Raw genomic sequence first — 19,213 nt, forward strand, 5'->3', positions numbered from 1 at the left:
TAGTTTTGGGACCTTTGCCATTGTCAAGAATTTTATCCCGGGCCGGAGCCCGAAGGCAGAGGACCGCGAGGACGCCCAGGTCGGGATTTAGCCTCGTCTCGCTCGCTTTGCGCGCACGCCTGGAAAGGCGGGATTTAAAGGCGGCGATGCTGCGGGAGACTCCGCAGTGTCAACGAGCCCAAGAACGGTCTGGTCTTATTCACCATAGTGTGTGTGCCTCGCAAGTCCCTGTCTAGTAAACCGTCACCAGCTTCGGCGCTCGGGAGTGGCATTGGCTTGTCTAAACCCCGGGGATCTCGGCCAGGCCAGAGGGCTGGACAGGCTGCTGGGCTGGGCGCCGGCGCAACCCCCGACCCGGCGCGCCCCGCAGGCTGCAGGCACACGCCCCTCACCTGGGCGAGGGAGGGCGCGCAGGCGCTCAGTGGTGGGGCTGGGTCCAGTGTCTCAGCCGGGCGTCCGCAGGAGTTAGACAGTAGGTGACCGCGCCGGGCCGAGCCGTCGCCGACTCTGCTGCCGCCGCCTCCGCCACCTCCCGGGCTGCCGCAGATCGCGGGAGAGCGTCTGCGCGAAACTCCAGCGCAGCACCGGCGGGATCGCCGCAGCCGCAGGAGCGAGAGCAACAGCTTCTCAGCTGGGCTGGAGGAACCCCTGCCCCACGCTCCAGCCGGCCGCGCACCGAGGTAAGCTCCGGGCGCCCAGCCCAGCCCAGTCCAGTCCCGTGCCCCCAGTACCAGCGCCGCCTTCCTGCCCATTGCCCGCCCGCCTGCTCAGGGCGAGCTGGCACCTGGACGCGCCGCCCCAGGGAATGGCCTGGAGCCCCCCTCCCGATGGAGTTTCCACTTTGTCCCGCGGTCCCACTTGTAGAGGAGGACGCCCAGCTGCCGCTTGCCGGAGCTGTGGGGTTCCTGTGAACCCTTGGAGTTAGGAGTAGTCGTGGAAGTCAAAGGAGTGGAGAAGAACCCACTGTGGGCTCTGGGCTCTGATTCCCAAGGACGGATGGAAAAGGGGAAAGGACAAGGAGAGTGTCCCACTGTGGTTATCCGCAGTGCCTCCGCCACCTAGATTAGGAAGTTTGGGCCTGGACATCTCTCTCGTCATTTTAGGGGAATAAATGGGTATTTGGGGGAAGAGGGTGTGGGAGGAAGGTAGTAGTCGATGCTTGGGGTCCTGAGAGAGCTCTGCTCCTGAATGAAGGTGAAACGGGGGCGGTGAGGCAGAAAGCATGTTCCAAAGTTTCTAGCTGCTGGGATCCCTGAGGGGGGTATAGGCTGCCCCGCACTGGGTGAAGGTGTCAGCGCAGAATGGAAGGACGCTGTGGGACTGCGGAAGGGACAAGGAGAAGGGAAGGGGAGGACCATCTGTTTCTCCCCTGTCATTTGCGGGGGCCGGTGGGGAGAACTGGCAGGACGATGCTTCCCTGAATGCTTTCCTAGGCTCTGGAGGACATACATTTTTTATGGTGAAGCCGGATGGGGAGTGTTGTGGTCCTCCAAGGAAAGTAAATTGCCATCGAGCCCCCTGCCCCCATGGGTACAAAAGAAACAGTTGTGGAATGCTCTCGGAAGTTCTTGGCTTAGCGAATGTTGTTTTCATTTTCTTGCAGAGATGTGATGTGCAGTTCTTTTTGGTTTTGCGTTGCTCGAGAGCATCATACCAAGGTGAATGCAAACTTTGTTAAGATGTAGCAAAAGATGCTCAAAAAGAAGGAATAAAACATTTGTTTTATGGAGTCCAGCCTAAAGCTTGGAGACTGGCAGCTTCAGAACAATGCATGAAGCTGTAGGAAATGCATTTATCAAATTAAAAAGGAGGCTTTTCATAAAGTCAATAAGCTACATCTTAGATAAAGTTTAAGGTTTTGGCTTGGAAGAGTTTCCTGAAATATTTCACGGCTCGATTTCACCGGTTTTCAGAGTCCTTTCAGTTTATTTTGATGCCATACGTGCATTGACTATGGACCATCCATTCCCTGTATTAGATAAATGTCCCGAGCATGCAAATACTGCATTGCAAGTTCTGTTATTGCTTGAGGGTTTTAAGGTGGGAAAATGTTTATTTGGTCAAAGTGTGTGTTGTGGTTCAGATTCTATATTCCCATAAATCAAGTATTTGTGGATTTGTGAAAGTGATCAGAGGGAGCTTGGAATGAAAACCACAAATCAAATAGCTATTCTTGTAGCTCTCCTTGACCTCTCATATTTGTAGTAAAATTCTTTTGAGAAGGTAAATTCTCCTAGCAAAGGAAAAATTACTGCCTTCTCTGGAGTCATCCTAGTGATATAAATATTTTGCAGTATCATTCCTCATGTAGTTCGTTTTCATTCTATTATTTTACATTATCTGAGTAATGATCTTTTTAAAGCAGTTTAATAACCACTAAGAAGCATGTATAGAAAAAAATGTTGATATTTTACAGCATTTGACCAATAAACAGATTCCTAGAGCAATAATAGAACAGTGAACTTAATGTTTCCTTGCTCAACTGAGGTAGAAAGGAAACCAAAGAAGGAATCTCCTCTACAATTAAGCCAGAGAAGGAACTTGTCACCCAAACGTGGCCAGTTAGTGAGACCTGATGGCAGTCGGAGGATACCTTTATGAAGTGTAATTATTATATGAGGATCTATTGAAGTATATCAAGTGTTCTCGGAATCTTTTTTCTTAGGCCAGTGACCTGGCTCAGACAGGAAATAAGATTCCTGCAAAACAAGCACAACTCGAAAAGGGGAGACGTCTACACAGAATGATGCTATGTGGGGCATCTACATGAAGGAGAAAAGAATCTTCAGTCCCTGAAGTCCACCCCCCACTCTTTAGATTTTTCCTCTTCAAGCTGAACTTGAAGATATTATTGCTTGATTTTTAAACAGCAATTTATGTTTAAAAATACAAGCAATTTACTTCTCACAGGCGTGACTGCTTTACTGCAAAAATCTCCAAAAAGAAATAAAAAGCAAAATTGGTTGTCTCCTGTTTCTATAAGACCCTGTCTTCAGACATTTAAAGAACAATGAGTGTGTTTGTCCCAATTTCTCACTGCTTTTTATTTGCTTCTAGGATTTTATTGTGATGCCCCTCACCCAACCCACCATTTCACTATCTCTGTTTTGCCACCTCCCCCCTCCTGTCTCTGTTCCCCATATGTCTCTATTATGGTCTTGTTATTCTTCCTTTTCTTGTCCATTTTTAAATTCTGTGTATTTCTCTGGATCCTCTTTGCTTTATAGATGATTTTTGTTACTTTTTTTTACATGTTACTTTTCATTCCGTGGTGTCCTTTTATGAGTGCTAGATATTTTCCTAAAGTAACATCTTTATCTCGACTTTCCTTCCTAAATTTCATGTTGACATTTTGAACCACCTACAAGATGGCTTTAGATTATAACTCCTCTTGGGTGCTTCAAATCTAACATGTCTAAACTGTAATCAACACCCTTCTTCTTCAATGAACAGGAGTGACTGTTAATTTCTGTATTTCTCCCAGTCACCCAGAACCTTCCCAATATCTTTGCTTTCCACCTATACTGCACAGGTAAATACTAAAGACTCCAATTCCCGCAATGCCTCATGATGCCTGCTTTTTCATATTTTTTATTCCCTTCATGATGTCTTTGTTCAGGCTCTTTAGAGACTACCATGGTGTCTTCCTGACTAGTTTTCCATCTCCAGTCTCTCTCATTTCCAATCCATTTACACTTGGTTTGCAGAATAAGCTTCTTAAAGCAGAGCCAAGCTCAGTCACTGGCTAATAAACTTTTCCCCAGTGCCTTACCAATGCCCTCAAAATCTCTCCTATGATGTTTAAGACCCATTGCAGTCCAGCCCCCAAGTAGCTGCACATTTTTTATTTTGATCTCATAGATTCATTGACTCATTTGTTAATTTATTCAATGGATATTTGAGTGCCTGCTGCATGCCAGACATGGCTGTAGGTAATAATTTTAGGAGTACCTGTGTATTGGCTCAGTGATAGGTTTCCAATTTTATTTTTCACTAGTGGAATCCACTGTTAAAATATAATCTCATGTGGATGAACTGGGGTCCTAGCAATCCCATCAGCCTTTCCTCTGTACAGTTAGCAGTCTCCAAAGCATCATCACAGAATCATGAGTGTGTGTGAAACAATTAAAACAACACTGCTCTAGGCTGAAGGCAATGTTCCTTGAACACACAGCAGGCCTCTGAGTTCTGCATCTTTGCTTGTGCTGTTCCCTCTGCCTGAAATAGCCCTTCCCACCTTCCCATAACCATTTCTGCCTCTCAGAATCAGTGCGATTGCTACATGCTTCCTGATCTCCCTCCAAATTCAGTTTTTGCTCTTCCAAGCCATTTTGCTTGACTTCCTCTTGGAACACAAATCATGGTCCTCCTCACATATATGTGCTTTCTACATTCACCCCTGTAGGCACCATGGCAACCATGCCTAACCTCAAGCATCCATTTCCCAAAATACCCAGCTCAGGGTCTGTCATGGTGTGGTACATTAACAAATAATTTAATTAGATTGAATTCTACCTAGTTCTCTAGTACTGATTTCTGCCTATAATAGCTCTTTGTTGTAATTCCTCAATTTGTTCTTACAGTAGAGCCAGGGCTTCTTAAATTTGTATACGCATCTTAATCTTGAGAAGATCTTATCAAAATGCAGCTTTTGGTTTAGCAGGTGGGGATGAGGCACCCAGATACTGCATTTCTAACAATTCCCAGGTGATGTTGAAATAGCTAATCCATGAACTCTACTTTGAGTGGCGATTGTAGTAGATGATACAGGTTTGGGAGTTTCTGGCAGCCCCTGCCTCCCTGTCAGGTGATTTTCCTACACTTTATGCTTTTGTATGACTTTCTATTTTGAAAGTACTTTAGGCTTTAGCATGCTTCCCAAAGCTGAGTGGGAAGGGTTGTGATTCTCTTATATTTTCCTTTGTTTTGCTGATGCAGCATTGCAATGCCTAGTTCTCTCTGTATTGAATTTTTCTCGGGCCAGTTCTGTTGTTTATTATGTATTCCTTCTCATTTACCTATCATTTGCAGATTGTGGCTGTTCTCCTTTCTCATTCTGTTACAATTTTTTTTTCTTTCCTTTGCTCTCCCTGGTTCTTGAAATTCTCTTCAGATGCCTTGGTTGACTCCTTGTCCCAGTTGTGTTCCTACGGCTTCCAAAATTTTTCTGTGAAAGGAGCACTGATATAGGGCACAAGAGACTCCAGCTCTCATTCCGCCTTTACTGCTGTTGTGAGACATTGGGCAAAGCTGTTTCTTTTCTGGGCTCCTCATTCTGGGCTGGAGAGTGTGGGTTACACAGTTTCCTGGGTCTATTTCAGCACTAAGATGCCATGTGGGATCTTCCTGTGAGGCAGGAGTAGGTTGAGGGGATGGAAACAAGGATGGTCTGTTGATGTCGGTGTAGATATATGTCCCCACCTAGTGTTTCTGTTTAGATAAGCAATTTGAGTTTTTATTGTTCTTGAACTGCTTAAGAGAAAGATTCATATATTTTTCACTTAATCTTTATTGTATTTTCCCCATTACCATGTAGTCCCTTTATACCTACCCCACCCCTACACCCCCAGCAATCACCACACTGTTGTCCAGGTCCATGAGTCCTTTTTCCTTTTTGCTCAATCCCTCACCCACTAAACTCGTCCCCCCCTTTACTAGCTGTCATCTGCTCTCTATGAAGACTCATATTTCTTAAGAAAAAAAACTTGGCATTTGTTAATCCAGTTATTTTCAACCCTGGATTCACACTAAAATCCTCTCAGGGACTTTAAAAAAATAGTGATGTTCTTAGTTTATCTTGAGGAAATGATTTATCAGTATTTTAAAAGTCTCCCCAAATGATTCTAATTTCCAGCCTGGGTGGAGAATACAGCATCAGACCTGTAAAGGCAATGTGGACTAGTGTCTCAGCTCAGCATTGTGCTGAGCTGAGTCAAACCCAGGCTTTGCTCCTTACCAGCTTTGAGAGCTTGGAGAGGAGCCCAATGTCCTGATCTGTGAAATGGGTTGACTTGGTTGTTGTGAGGAATTGGTAAGAGCCAGTGCGGGGGGGGCGCGGCACACACTGTGGTTGTTTAAGGCACAGTAGTGGTTGTTCCTTGTGATAGCCACATGGCTACAGTCTGTACCCCTGAGTCACTGAAGGGTCATCTTGCCTTTGTGGAGTCAACACTCTCCTAACTGCTGCTCCGCTCCAACATATTCTGCCGAGCAAAATCAGTTAGAAAAGAAATTTATGAGTATGTTTTCTGGAAGTCAGTGAAAAAATACGGAAGGTGCATATATTAATAAAAACCAATCACCCTTATAATTCTGATCCATTTGGTGCCACGTCAACTCTATGATCTCATAAATAACAGACACAGATTAAAAAAACATATAAACTGGTACAAAAAGATGATCAGGCTTTTATATCTACCTCATGCAAAATGACTAGCTCTTTAATAAAGACAGTTCTAACATCAACAAATAGAAAGGCTTGAAACTCACAGGTCTAAGAGAGCATTTTATTTTGGAAATAATATGAATGTGCTAAGCAGTTACACTTCTGACTTCATAATGGGAAATGGAATTTAAAAATAATAATTAAAAACAAGCACACAAACACACAGATAGCCTTTGCTCTGCAGGCTAAAACTAATCAACTTACTCTTCTTGGCTCAGATTCTAAAATAGCCTTTATGCTATTAGAATATCATTGTGTCAGCAAAGCAAAGATCGAATAAAAGAACATAACCAGTGTTAACTGAGGCCGCACATCCCTTTTTCTGTACACACCAGAAAATGAGTGGGGTGCGCAGTGATTCCTGCAGGCCTGGCATCGGGAGGTGATCACGAGTGTCACTGTTGTTCTGCTGGCATCCTTTACCTGTGCAGGACTGCAGCTGGGTACCAGTTCTCATTCCTTTCTCTGGGGGCAAAGCATGTTATATCTGCATTGTTTACTTTTTTCGATGAAATCTTCACTAAATTTTATTTTCCATATTTTGGTGTGTGCTCTTTTTAACAACACAATTAAGAAGATGCTATGAACTTTTAAAAAGAACTTCTGCCTTACGCTAATTAAAGGCCCATTGTGAGAGCTAACTCTTGTGAATCTTTGCTTCAATATACTCATGTTAAAGTCATGTAAAATTCCACAGAGAGCTGTGGTTGGGTCAGTTTGATTGTTACTCAATTATGCAGGTTTCCAGATTCTAGTGGCCTGGACTCTTTGGTCAGTTCATACTGATTGCAAACTCAGAGTTCAGATTCTAATTAATCTCAGGTTTAATAGATTGCTATTTCTGTGAAGTACTGGTTAGTATTAGTTTCTCCTATTAGGGATATGGAAATGACACCTATCCAGTCAAAGAAAATTAGTGTCTTTAGGGTTAAAAGGGATCTTTGTGCAAAATTCTTATTGATATATCAGAAAAATAAGATGAGGGGAATTTAGAATATTTTAAATTTGAGCCCAGGGAGATTAAACATTACAGGTAAGGGTAGAAAACTTCTACTGGTATTAACACTAGAATTTAAACTTCACATAGAAATTAGATGGACTGGGTGATGTCCTTGGATTTGATACTTTAGAGGTAAAAAGACATTTCCTCACAGACTTTGGGGGAGGTATTAACTTATATGTTATGAAAAATATAATGCTAAGAATACAAAGCATAAAATGCCATTGTTTATTACAGATGTTACCAGCGATGCCAGCTCTTGGTTCTTGAGTTCAGCAAAGAAAGAATTCAGAGCCAAGAACTGTAGCGCAAGAGGAAGTTTATTTAGCATGCAAAGCAGAAGTACACTCGAAGAGAGCATTCAACCAGGCTTCTCAGAAAGCTGCCTTGGCCTTTTAGAAAGAAAGTCACAGAGGCAGAAGAAGTGAGCCAGCTGAGCCGCGTGGACTAAAGAAACAAGTTACAGAGGCAAAAGCAGAGCTCTTGGAGACGGATTCAGGGGGTTGGCTGAGGACGAGCTGCCACAGCTGCCCACTGCTCTTCTGGTTGCAAGTTTTGTGGGGACCCTCAGAGCTTAGAAAAAAGAAAGCAAAGATACACCCCTTAAGAAAGAAAGTGCGTGTGTGCGATAGAGAGTGAGAACGCACACTGGGTCCTTTGTCTTAAGGGTTTTTATCTGTATTCTAAAGGCAGGAATTTTAGGAGAGATATTTTAGGGGAGGATCTCAGTAGAATATTCATAGAATATGAATATTCTATGTTTTCCAGAAGTGTCCTTTAATATGCTGATTCACCAAAATGGGTGTATAGCATCAGGGTCCTGGTCTCTACCGATTAGTTGGCACTAGGGTAGGATGCCGTCAGTCATTGCATCTGCTCCTGACATCAGTCAAAGTGTTGCTTCTTTTGGTTTTGTTGCATTTCTGGGCCTGGAGCTGAAACATAACATAGGCCTAGATGTTATCTCTAGTTTGACTAAAATTCTGTATCTGTGGTCAGGATATGTGAGGTTTTGTTCCTAAGTTTATTTGAATCTGAGCAGAACCTCACTGTCCTAAGGGCTTAATGTTTGAGGGAGTGGTGGTGCCAGGGAGAAGAAGGCAGTTGAGTCAGGGTGCTTGCATTAGGCCCGTTTGAATCAGCTATCTGTCTCAGGATTCCCATTCCACTTGCCAAGGAATTTTCCTGACTTCTTAGTCTCCTGCCTCACAAATAAACATATTTGTATACAAACACAGGCGTTTTGATTTTTATATGTATATATATTTCATATATATATATAAAATATATTTAAATAAATTGGTCATTGCACATAGTCTTAAGTAATATCTGGAAATGCTGATGATTAAACACATCTCATTTCCTGCACGTGTTGCACTAATGGAGGTGGAAATAGTTGGCCCAATGGTTGAGTTCAGGCTCTGGAGTCAGACTTTATGGATGCAAATTCTAGTTCTTCTACTTATTGCTGTGTAACTTTGACCAAGTTACTCAACCTCTCTGTGCCTTAGCTTTCCAAGTCTGAGAGATAATGAGTGAATCTTTCATGAGATTGTTGTCAGGTAAAATGAGATAATACACATAACATAAATAGCCAAGTTCTTGGTACCTACAGTACTCATAAAGTAGCCATTATTAGACATTTCATAGTTTAACAATTGATATCAAATACCTCATAGGTATACTGATTTCTTGGCCAAGAGAATTTTTGTGACTCTGACCTTTGAGCCTTCACTTACTTTGTACTTTTTTAATTATGTATTTTTCTCCTCTACCTTTCCTTGTTTACTTTAGGAGAATGGTGAAATGAAAGGGAGAACAGGGGTATGGAATTGCACACTATAAGGGCTCTTGAACATCTGTAACCATGTGAAGCACAGGCACATTTTTTATAACAAAATAAATAATCTGGGTTCTAGAATTTTTTAAAAGACCAAGTGGTTTTTAAACATGGCTTAAAAGGTAGCATCTGCCTGATTGGGCTTCATGACCTGGGTTGGCATGAGTAAATCCGGACTGCTTGAAAGTGACCTGTACCAGAGAGTGACCCAGGTGTAGGAGCCAGCTGGTGCCACTGTGGTCTGTGTAACCAGGGTGAACTCATTGGAGGTCTCTTCTCAGGTGAATAGTTCCTTGGATGATCCCGGGCTCAAGGACATTTATTTTAATACCTGAATTGGATTTTCTAAGTTGGAATTTGGACAAAAAATAGGAAAAAAAGACATCATTGGTGAACTACATGCAGAATTTTCAGAGAGTTTAAGTTCATGTATACCCTGTTGCTATATGCATGGTTCTTAATGGTGAATCTCACTTCCATAGGAATAAAATTGTTTCTGCATGGAATATGGGAGGTAAAGTCTTATTAATGTTCCTTTTTTGCATAGCATTCTCCGTGTGTCTCATGCAGGTAGTCACCAGGCTGGCTCAACAAATAAATGTCTCTACTGATGCTTGGAATTACTAGATTCTCTAAGAGAATCCCTGGAGAGCTAGCCAAAAAAAATCAGAGTCTTGGAATTCACCCTTGAAATTTCTGACTCACCAGGTCCAAGGCAGGACCTAGTAATCCAAATATTTTATAATTATTCCAGTTGATTCACAGACCACACCTGGAAATTAGTACTCATTCTCTAGGTTAACAGTAGTTTACAACTCGGGATGCCTGTCTGAATGACTGTGGTTCTCCGTAAAGGACCAGCGAAGGAGGCCAGGCTCAGTGCCCTCAAGCTTCATTAACCACAGGACATTCCTTCCTTTAGCTGCTCAGGTTGCCTGTGTGGATCCTGTCAAGTGTGAAGTCTGCAGAGCCAGGCTGCCCTTTCATTGACCCACAGGACTTAGTCCACCACGGTTCTCCAAGGCACTGTAGGCCACTTGCCATATCCCTTAGGACCCGCCCTGTGACCGCAGATTCCAGGGCCCAAACCTAACCTTGTAAAATCTGAAAGGAAGTGATGGAAGGTGGGGTCTTGGAGCCAGAACTCTTCCCTGGCTGCCCAGATGATGACTGTGCCTTGGTGAAGTTCTCTAGCCAGCACTGTGTGGAGCATTACCTTTGCCTGCATGATTCCCAGCTTCAGACAACCCCAGGGGTTGCGGTCGTCACCAGGTCAATGGCGGTGACCATATATGGCTGGTGTGGAGACCACCATGACGACTGAAGGTCAGCAGTGCCTCTTCCCTGTCATGTCTCCAGGCTTGTTTGTTCTCTGCATCCTGAGAACAGCCATTTCTGCTGTCCTTGTGGTTTTATGGTGAGAATCACAGGCTCCTGTCTCTCTGGTCTCTTCCTGTTGTCACTTTCCACAGCTGCCAAGTAGAGACCCACAGGACCATGCCAAATGTACAGATGTGATGGCTCCCGGTCAGACCGCTGCTGTCCTGGCAAAGAGACCCCGCTAAGTCCTTTCGCATCCTTAAAGTCTTCCTTGCCTCCCTGGGTACAGCTGATGTAAACAAGGTTTAAATTTGTCGAGAATTTCACAAGTTCTCAGGTCTGTTATCTTCCTTTTATACTGCTTTGGAAAAGGAGCAGATTTTACTGCTCTTGGTTGGCATGGGGAAAAGGCAACCTGATCTTTGGGAATACTTGATTTCTCGAAATCATGTTTCTGAATTATGACAAATTATATCAAGAAAGATTGTTTACTCTGTATGTATAACAGTTCTGAGTCTTCAGATTATGTAGTTCAGTAGACCCATTTAAAACCACAAATTATGGAATCTTTCAGGGCTGCTATATAAAATAATAAGGAAATATGACATTAAAGTGATTCAGTATTATATTGTGCATAGCTCTATCGTTGTTTATTTTAAAATCTGGCAATAGTGTTCTCTTTTGTTAAAGAACCCTGTGTCATCAAAAAAACCTCAGAGAGTGATGGAGGGAGGGTGAAGTGCTGTAAAAGTGGGCACTTCAGTATCTCCTTATTCACTGCAAGGCCGTGTGGTGACAGAACCGTGTGCACAGCCTGACTCAGGCCTCCTGGAGGTCCACTCCTTTTCTCAACAGTAAGGAAAGTTCACTGTGACTGAGGGGAGCAGAGGCTGGTAAAGGGATTGCCCAAAAGGTATACCTACTTGGAAAATGATACCACCAATCGAATTAAGTGTGAGAGGGAATTATGGGTGTAGGAGATAGCAAAGCCAGACCTTATTGATCTTCTCAAGAGAAAAATTACTGGTCACACGGCATGTTTTTAACACTAGGAAAAAGTTGAAAAGACAACATCTGAACTGTTTAGTAGGGCTAATAATGGCGCTTGTTTGAGATGGCCCTGAACAGGCCCTGTGCTTCGTTGGTAGGCCGCACTGCTTCAGAATCCTCTTGGTCCAGCCCACTTCTTTGTTTTCGTTAAGTCGTATTGTGACCCTGAGAAGGTGTGCACTGGAAACACGAGGTCAGCACTGGCAGAAGCTGCTCTGAACAGCCCTGAGTGAAGAAAGACCCAAGTAGAATCTTTTTGAGTCTCCCCACCCTCATGCTGTCATTTCTTAATCAGCCTTTGCAGTAGGACAAAGCATGTGTCTCACCATCTGGTGCCAGATAAGAGGGCTTTGAACAGACATGGCAGCTCCCTGCAAGGACAGCAAGGGATGCTCTGTGGACAAAGATGTTGATCCCTTTTTCTGAAGTTCCAGCAGGCCTGGCCAGATTCCGTGGGTGAGGAGGTAGATTTCAACTCGACATGAGAGGGAACTTTCTAATGATTCAAACTGTGCAACAATGGCCTTGAAGTTTCATGCTTGCTCCAAGTGGAAGTATGTGACAGATGAGGGCATCGACCACCAAAAACAACATAGAAGGAGATTCAACATGGAGTAGAGAAGCTCAACTTGGCCAATCTCTTCCCTGCTTGGCATTATTGTAATATAATTTGAGATGTGACAGTAGGCAGGGGAAGGGAGACATAAGAAAACAGGCAGGTTAAGAGGTGTTCTTAGGTTCTAAAAGATGAGAGAAAAATTACTTCGTATTTTCCCCACCTTTTAAATCATCTTACACTTATTGAGCACCTACTATGTACCAGAACATCATCTCATTTAACAGCCCAAAGGCACATAGCCCAGTATGTCCTCTCTTAGCCAGAGTTCCGCTGTTGTTTTCCATCTCTTTGATGACTTCCCACAGGCTGCCCTGCATAGGCATCCTACCTGGGCTAACCAACTTGACAATCTTTTCTTTTTATATCATGTTTTCTGTGTTTCTCTTATGGTGTTTGCAATATTAAAGTATAATAATAGGTTTGTATTACTTGTATTGATTTTTCTCACTAGACTGTAAGCTTTCTGAGAGCAGACTCCTTGACTTATTCATCAAGCTAATGACACATTCAAGTATCTGGCAAATACTAAAAGCTAATGTTTGTTGACTGAATATTTTATTACTCCTCCAGTTGTATCTGCCCCCCACCCCCCAAAAAAACATACGTGAGATGAGTTTTATCCTTAAGGAACTAAAAGAAAAAAAATAATGGAATATTTTTTCTCCTTCTGACCCCTTTCCAGTCCTAATCACCTCCTAATTACTTACCCCATTCATTCTATTTCAGTGGTAGAGGGGAAAGTAGTGAAGAGAATGAGGTGAAAAAAAAATCCTCCAAATTAGAGAATAGAAAACCACTCCTTCTTCAACCCAACCAGATGTTTGCCTTTGGCAGCACTAATGATGGGATGAGGAGGAAGCCTTGCTCCTGCTGTTAAGTAGCTGTGTGACCCAAAACTAGTCCTGCAACCACCTTGCTGTTTCTTTCCTATATAGGGAGTATCTGCTGAGGCAGTTTTCAGGGCTCACTGAGGTCTGAAACACTGTAGTTCATAATCTCATTTCCCTTCCAAGGGTTCCTGAAGTCCTTTTCCTCTGGGAAGTAACCTCCTGGATAACCAGGAGTCCAGAATGACGAGGGAAAACAATGTTGGGAAGTCACTTTGGAATAACACTGTGTTCTTTGTGATCTGACACGTCTAAATCGAGTGCCTGCGATATGGCCTGTGCACATTATAAACCGGTCTGGCTAAAGATTCCTCTCCTGTGAAATGTCACAGGGTTACAGGGACTCAGTGAGAGAACGTAGAGACTTGAAGTACTTATTCTGTACTTGGAATAGGAACTTGATGAGCACTTGGAAAATGGTAGCTGCTATTATTTGGTAATACTGTACTCCTCCTCTCTCTTTCATCCTCTTTTCTCCAACCCCTAAAAGACACCCACACACAAGTCCTGAAGAAGTGTCCTTGGCCTGGTTTTATTGTGCTCTTGAACATCATTTCTTCTCCATCTGGAACTAGTAGAGGATATGCAAAGTCTCTTCCTGCTAAGGCATGCTGCTCCTCCATGTACAGTGGCCAAAAGGGCAACCCATTTCACAGTGGTCGGGAATATATTAATTTAACATTTGCATGAACAATGTAGAGCAGACACTAGAAGTGGGTGCAGGGTCATCTATTTTAACACCATATAATGTATCACTCCCACATCAAGATGCCTTTATTTGAAAAAGCTGTGCCTGAGCAATGGCGACACAGCAGCTCCTGAGCCTGACAGCAAACACCTTATAAAAATTGATGAAGTTCAGGTTGTAAAGAACAAACTGCACATACCCAGTAGTAGCTTTTCTTATTAAAATAATTTTATTTTTAAGTCTGCTGTCTCCATATTACCTATAAGAGAAGCTCATGCTATGGCCAGATGCCTCAGTAGCCTGTACACTGTTATATGGGCTTTCGAAAAGGGATGACCATTTTATGAGATACGACTTTCTCATCTCACCAAATTAGATTATTTGAGACCGAGTCCCTGGTTGTGAAATTTCAATCCTCAGTAAACCTGTACCTCTGAGACTCTGTGCAGCCTGCTAGCAGAGTGGAAATGGAGCATAATAAATCTGCCCGGAGCCCATTTTTCTCCACACAATGCTATAATTCATTCTTTGCTTGGTACCCATGACTACCTCTTCACAGCTAATCAGTCTTCACCCGGGCGGGCTCCCTGTACATGCAGTAGCTCCTCATCGGTCCAGATCTCACCTCCTGGCACAGTTTACTGCCACCAGGCTTCTTTCCAGGGCTGGGTGCTATCAAGCACCATTCCTGATCATATGGCAGGTAGTTACTCTAGTTATTGGGTGGCTTATTTGTTGTAGTATACTTTAAAAGATTATGTTTGAAATGGATTAAAATAGATAGCAGCATCTCTGGAATGCCTCTGTGGTCAAACATTTCAGATATTCTTTTCTGAGTCTCCTCAGAGGGTGAGAGGAGGAGTGACCTGTGACGGAAGCCACAAGTTTCTTTACTCCAGCCCCTTCCACTTCCCCAGTGAGGATGCTGCTCTGTTGCTCCTGTGGCTTTTCTCCCTTCCCTCTGCCTCAACATAGCTTTGGTCCAATGGCACCACCCCATCTGCTACCATTTACCCAGGTGTGGCTGCAGATAACTTTCAAGAAGCTTGGGAAAAAAGAAGAGTTTTGAAAAATTTCCTCCAAGGGAGAGCAGAAGCTATCATACTGAACTTGAGGTTAATTACATTGTCTCCATTCCTGTCTCCAACCCTGATTAATTTTGTGATATTGGGAAAGGAATTCATTCTTACTAGCTCTCACCTTTGTCATGTGTAAAACAAGCAGGTATTGGTAGATGAATTTTAAGAGGAAAAATTATATAAATGATGAATTATATAGGCATGGAAGGTTGTCCTCTCATCCTTCCTCTAATTTAGTTCTATAACTAGTATTTTGAGATTGTTTTAATGGAACCTGGGGCTTTGGAAGAACAGGTAGCAGGAAGATTGCGTTACCTGGCAGAGTGTGGGCTGGAGCCACTCAGAAATTACTTTGTGTAGAAGGCCAGGTTACCTGCTGTAGCTGGGCAGAGGGTGGGCACCCAGGGCAGCAGTTTGATGGAGAACACATGAACAGAACACTCAGTGGGTCACAACACTGGCAGCAGAAGCAGCGACATCCAGTTTGTTGGCTTCAGAGGAAGAGTTATCTTTATATTCTTCATGATTTTAAAGATTATTAATTGAGTAGCTCCTTAAAACTTTTTTTCAAATGCCTCCATCTGAATTTATTCATTCACATTATTTTCAACTCTCTGAATTTGTTAAGAAGCTCCATTCCTCGCCTTGTTTTACAGAGGAGAAAACTGAAGGCCTTAGAAGTTACCTAATGAGCCCAAAGTGGTACAGCTCAGTAGTGGCAGAGCAGGACTGGGGTCTTACTGAGGAGGGGTCTCCTATTTGTGCAAGGTGGGTGCATGGACCTGCAGCATCAGCATCACTTGGGTGCTTATTAGAAATGCAGAATCTCAGCCTCACCTCAGACCTGCTGCATCTGAATCTCCATTGCAAACTTCCATGCGTTTCATTTGCAATTAAAGTCTGAGGACAGTAATGAAGTGGGGCTGTTCTCCTTCACTGCCCCTTGCTTTCGACACAGGGCACTACCTCAAGTCACGAAATCCCACTTGAAAATATGTAAATATAACAGGACAAGTGGGCAACATATCTGATTAGACAGCTGGGCGATTAGGACTATTTAAATTAAATCTTGTGCCTCTCTTTCTGAAATAACTTCAGAAAGTTGGACACCCCCCTACCCACCCAAGTTCCAAATTCTGAAAAAAGCTATTCCAGATGTTTTACAAGAATGTGCTCTAAAATCTAAGCATAAAAGTAACTGAATAATACCAAATTTGGAATATAAACATGCTTTAATTACTATTGTGATAGCCATTCACTTCTCCAAGAAGGTGACTTTACACAGTCAACTAAAAGTACATATTTAGTCACTACCATAAGCAATATGTTAGTGGAGAGAATATTGTCTAAGAAGAGAATATTTGAAATGTTCCATTTTTCTTTTATCATCTTGCAAAAGAACCAGTTGGCCTTGAAAAAGTCCTGCCAGCCACACAACATGACAACTCTTGATAGTGCCAAGATAAAGGAATGGGACAGATGACACTGATTCATTTTGTTCAAAGATATTCAGGACCACCTTAAACATCCTTTGAATTCTAGGGTATCTGATATCAAATTCTTATCTTCCTTTGGAGGTCCCTAGGATTCCCCAAATAGGGAAACTCTTGCCAGGTTCCTGGTGTGACCATCTGAAAAGGTCACTTGTGCACATGTTGCTTTGCATATCCAAGCTCAGAAAATGGAACAAGAGCTGCACATCTTACAAAGCTGATATGAAAAATGTGATGCATGTGATCCATACAGTTCTTTTACATGAGAGGCAGATGCAACGTGCCCTTTGTATGATGACGTTATCTTTGATTGCTGTCCCCATGGGCTTTAGTGGCACTCGTTCTCAGTTTTACAGGTGGAATGAAGGACCTGAGTTGACTTCCTTCACCACCCCCAGCTCACCTGCTGCTGGGGTTTTCCATCTCTCAAGGCTGGCATCGTTGTATTGTGCCACATTACGTAGCACTGGTTCTTTTAGGATTATTTTTCTCACTTGTCTTATATTCTCTTACCCTTTTTAAATTCATTGCATTGTATCCTGTCAGATCATGTGACTCACCAAAGAATTGAACTGGGATAAGGCTGCATATTTAAGTAGCTGTGTCAGTAAGTTGCTGCCACAGTGTACCATCTACATAGAGAAAAATGTTCTCTAATAGACATCCTAGTTTATTCTTTTGAGAGTTTTAAAACATTACCACCTTAGGGCTTTTAGGATAGTTTGCAGAGTGAGAAAATCAGTTGGAACTGAGGTAGTCTTGTATGGTGTGGCAGTAGTGAGCACTGTGCTCTTGACCTAAGAAGGAAGGAATATCCCAGCTGTACGGACATTGTACATGCCACCAAGGTGAGGTTACAAAGAAAGGCAATGGGAAATACAAGTCTTCGACATGGTTCTTCAAGTTGAGTAGTTTATAGACTTTATCATTTATTAGAGAGTTACAATTTTACGTAATGCTATTTGTATTTGGAGTACCCTTTGTTATTAAAATTTTTATTTAAGTTCTGAGAGTGATAGAGCTTGAGACAAATAGTGTTACCTTTCCCCCCTCAGGTCATAATTAAACACCTTATACATTTTTGCATGTCTGGAGAGTTGTATTGATTCTTTGTTCTTCTCCCCACCCCTTTGTACTAATGTTGAGCCAAATGTCTTGATCTTATTCAGAAATTCATTTGACTGAACAATTAATGATGTTTTCATCCTGGTTTCCTTCCTTCCTTTTAAAAACATTTCAAATTCCATTTCATATAGATATACAATAACAACAATAACAATAGCAATTGGGAGCCATAAGCTGCTTTACTGTCTGGTTTTGTTTTAAACACTTAACATGTATTACATTATTTAATAACAAGGTAGGTACTATTATTGTCATCCCCATTTTAAGATGATAAAAAAAACTCATACTTGGAAAGTTGAGGAACTTTTTTAGGTTGTAAGACTAGTGACTGACAGAAAACTATCTTGAACCCAGGCCACACAGACCCTAGAACCCACCTTCATCATGAAAGCCATAATGCAAGAGCAAAAAAGAAATTGAAACATTACTAGTTCAACTATGCTTTCTGCAGATGAAGGAGTAGGTCAAGAGAGGGTAAATGCCTCACCCTGCATTACACACCTAGGAAATGGGAGAGACAGTTTCAACTGGTGTCATTTTCAAGGAGGATCACGTGTCTTCTCTGGACCAATCTGCTGTGACAAGAAGTATGGGCATAACTACAGAATTGTTCAACATGGCTGCTATCTCACTCCCCTCTTTCTGGGGTTATGAGGAATCCATGTACCTGGGAAGATACTACAAAAGTTATTGACTGTATGGAGTTGTTATCTCCCAGGCTGGAACCCTACTTCTAGCCAAACTCATGCAAAGCTAGGAAGCAAGTCCCTGCTAGGGAATTTTCCATGTTATTAGTACTCCTTCTCCTTTCAAAGTCAATCAAATCCAAGGTAAAACCAGCCTGCCTTCGTTGTCTTTGCTCAGCCCCTTCTCCAGGTCCTGCTTCTGTGCTGAAGATAGATTTGGTCTGACAGATGGAAAACCAGCAGCAGTCCCGAGACTGGCTGCCAAATGGGACAGAGGAGGCGAGCTGATGGGTTGTGGCATTGCACTGAAAGGGTGTGAACATCAATGCACAAACGAAGGCAACGAATGGGGGGGGGGCCTCCTGGGGAAAGAGCAGTATTTTTCATCACTGAATGAACAGGTTGAAGGGTTGCGAAAGGGAGAAGGCAGCTACTGGGCAAGGCGCTGCTTACTGCCATATCCCTGTAATTACAGTTTAAGTTACTGTGATGCTGCAGCATAGATGTGTGTCCCAATTGGACTTTTTTTAATAGTATATTTTTCTGACCACAAAACTAGACTAGTCTTATTTAAGAAAAGTATAAAGAAACAAGTTGTGCTTCACTGAGATGCACAGGCAGGTGGTGACTCACTGGGACCTAGTTGCACTTCACTCTAGGTGTGCATTTCTTCTCCCTTTCCATCAGGCACCTGGGCCTCTGTGCTTCTTTAGGCTCTGGAATGCTGCATTGCAGAGATGCAAGCAGAAGTTGCCTATATACCAGAAATGAGGCTGGCTTTGGTCTTCTAAAGGCTCCTCAAGGGAAAGAACAAAAAAAGAGAGGTGATTTCCTAAGGTTAGTTAATCCAATGGACTTCTGTTGAGTGCCCCAGTGCTGGTGCAGGACCTGGTGTGGGAATGTGATTATCTAGAGGAGCTACGTATTTTACAAAGGGACACCCAGTTGTGGTTAAGAGTCCCACAGCACGTGAAGTAGCTT

At 42.9% G+C, this 19,213-nt stretch overlaps 1 protein-coding gene across 3 annotated transcripts in view; it reads left to right on the forward strand.

The window, feature by feature from the left end:
• The first annotated feature begins 472 nt into the window (after nt 1-472).
• The window catches only part of ZNF385B (zinc finger protein 385B), a 364,705-nt gene continuing 345,964 nt past the window's right edge, over nt 473-19,213 (forward strand). For 2 of the 3 annotated variants that reach the window (XM_036023228.1, XM_036023229.1), the window contains exon 1: nt 497-680. The gene's annotated coding sequence lies outside the window, so the exon portion shown is untranslated. Of the gene's footprint in view, nt 681-19,213 lie in introns of all 3 variants that reach the window. The other variant, XM_028510982.2, reaches the window with a different exon arrangement.

The sequence above is a fragment of the Phyllostomus discolor genome, chromosome 4 (genome assembly GCF_004126475.2).
Source record: "Phyllostomus discolor isolate MPI-MPIP mPhyDis1 chromosome 4, mPhyDis1.pri.v3, whole genome shotgun sequence".
In the NCBI taxonomy this organism is placed as follows: Eukaryota; Metazoa; Chordata; class Mammalia; order Chiroptera; family Phyllostomidae; genus Phyllostomus; species Phyllostomus discolor.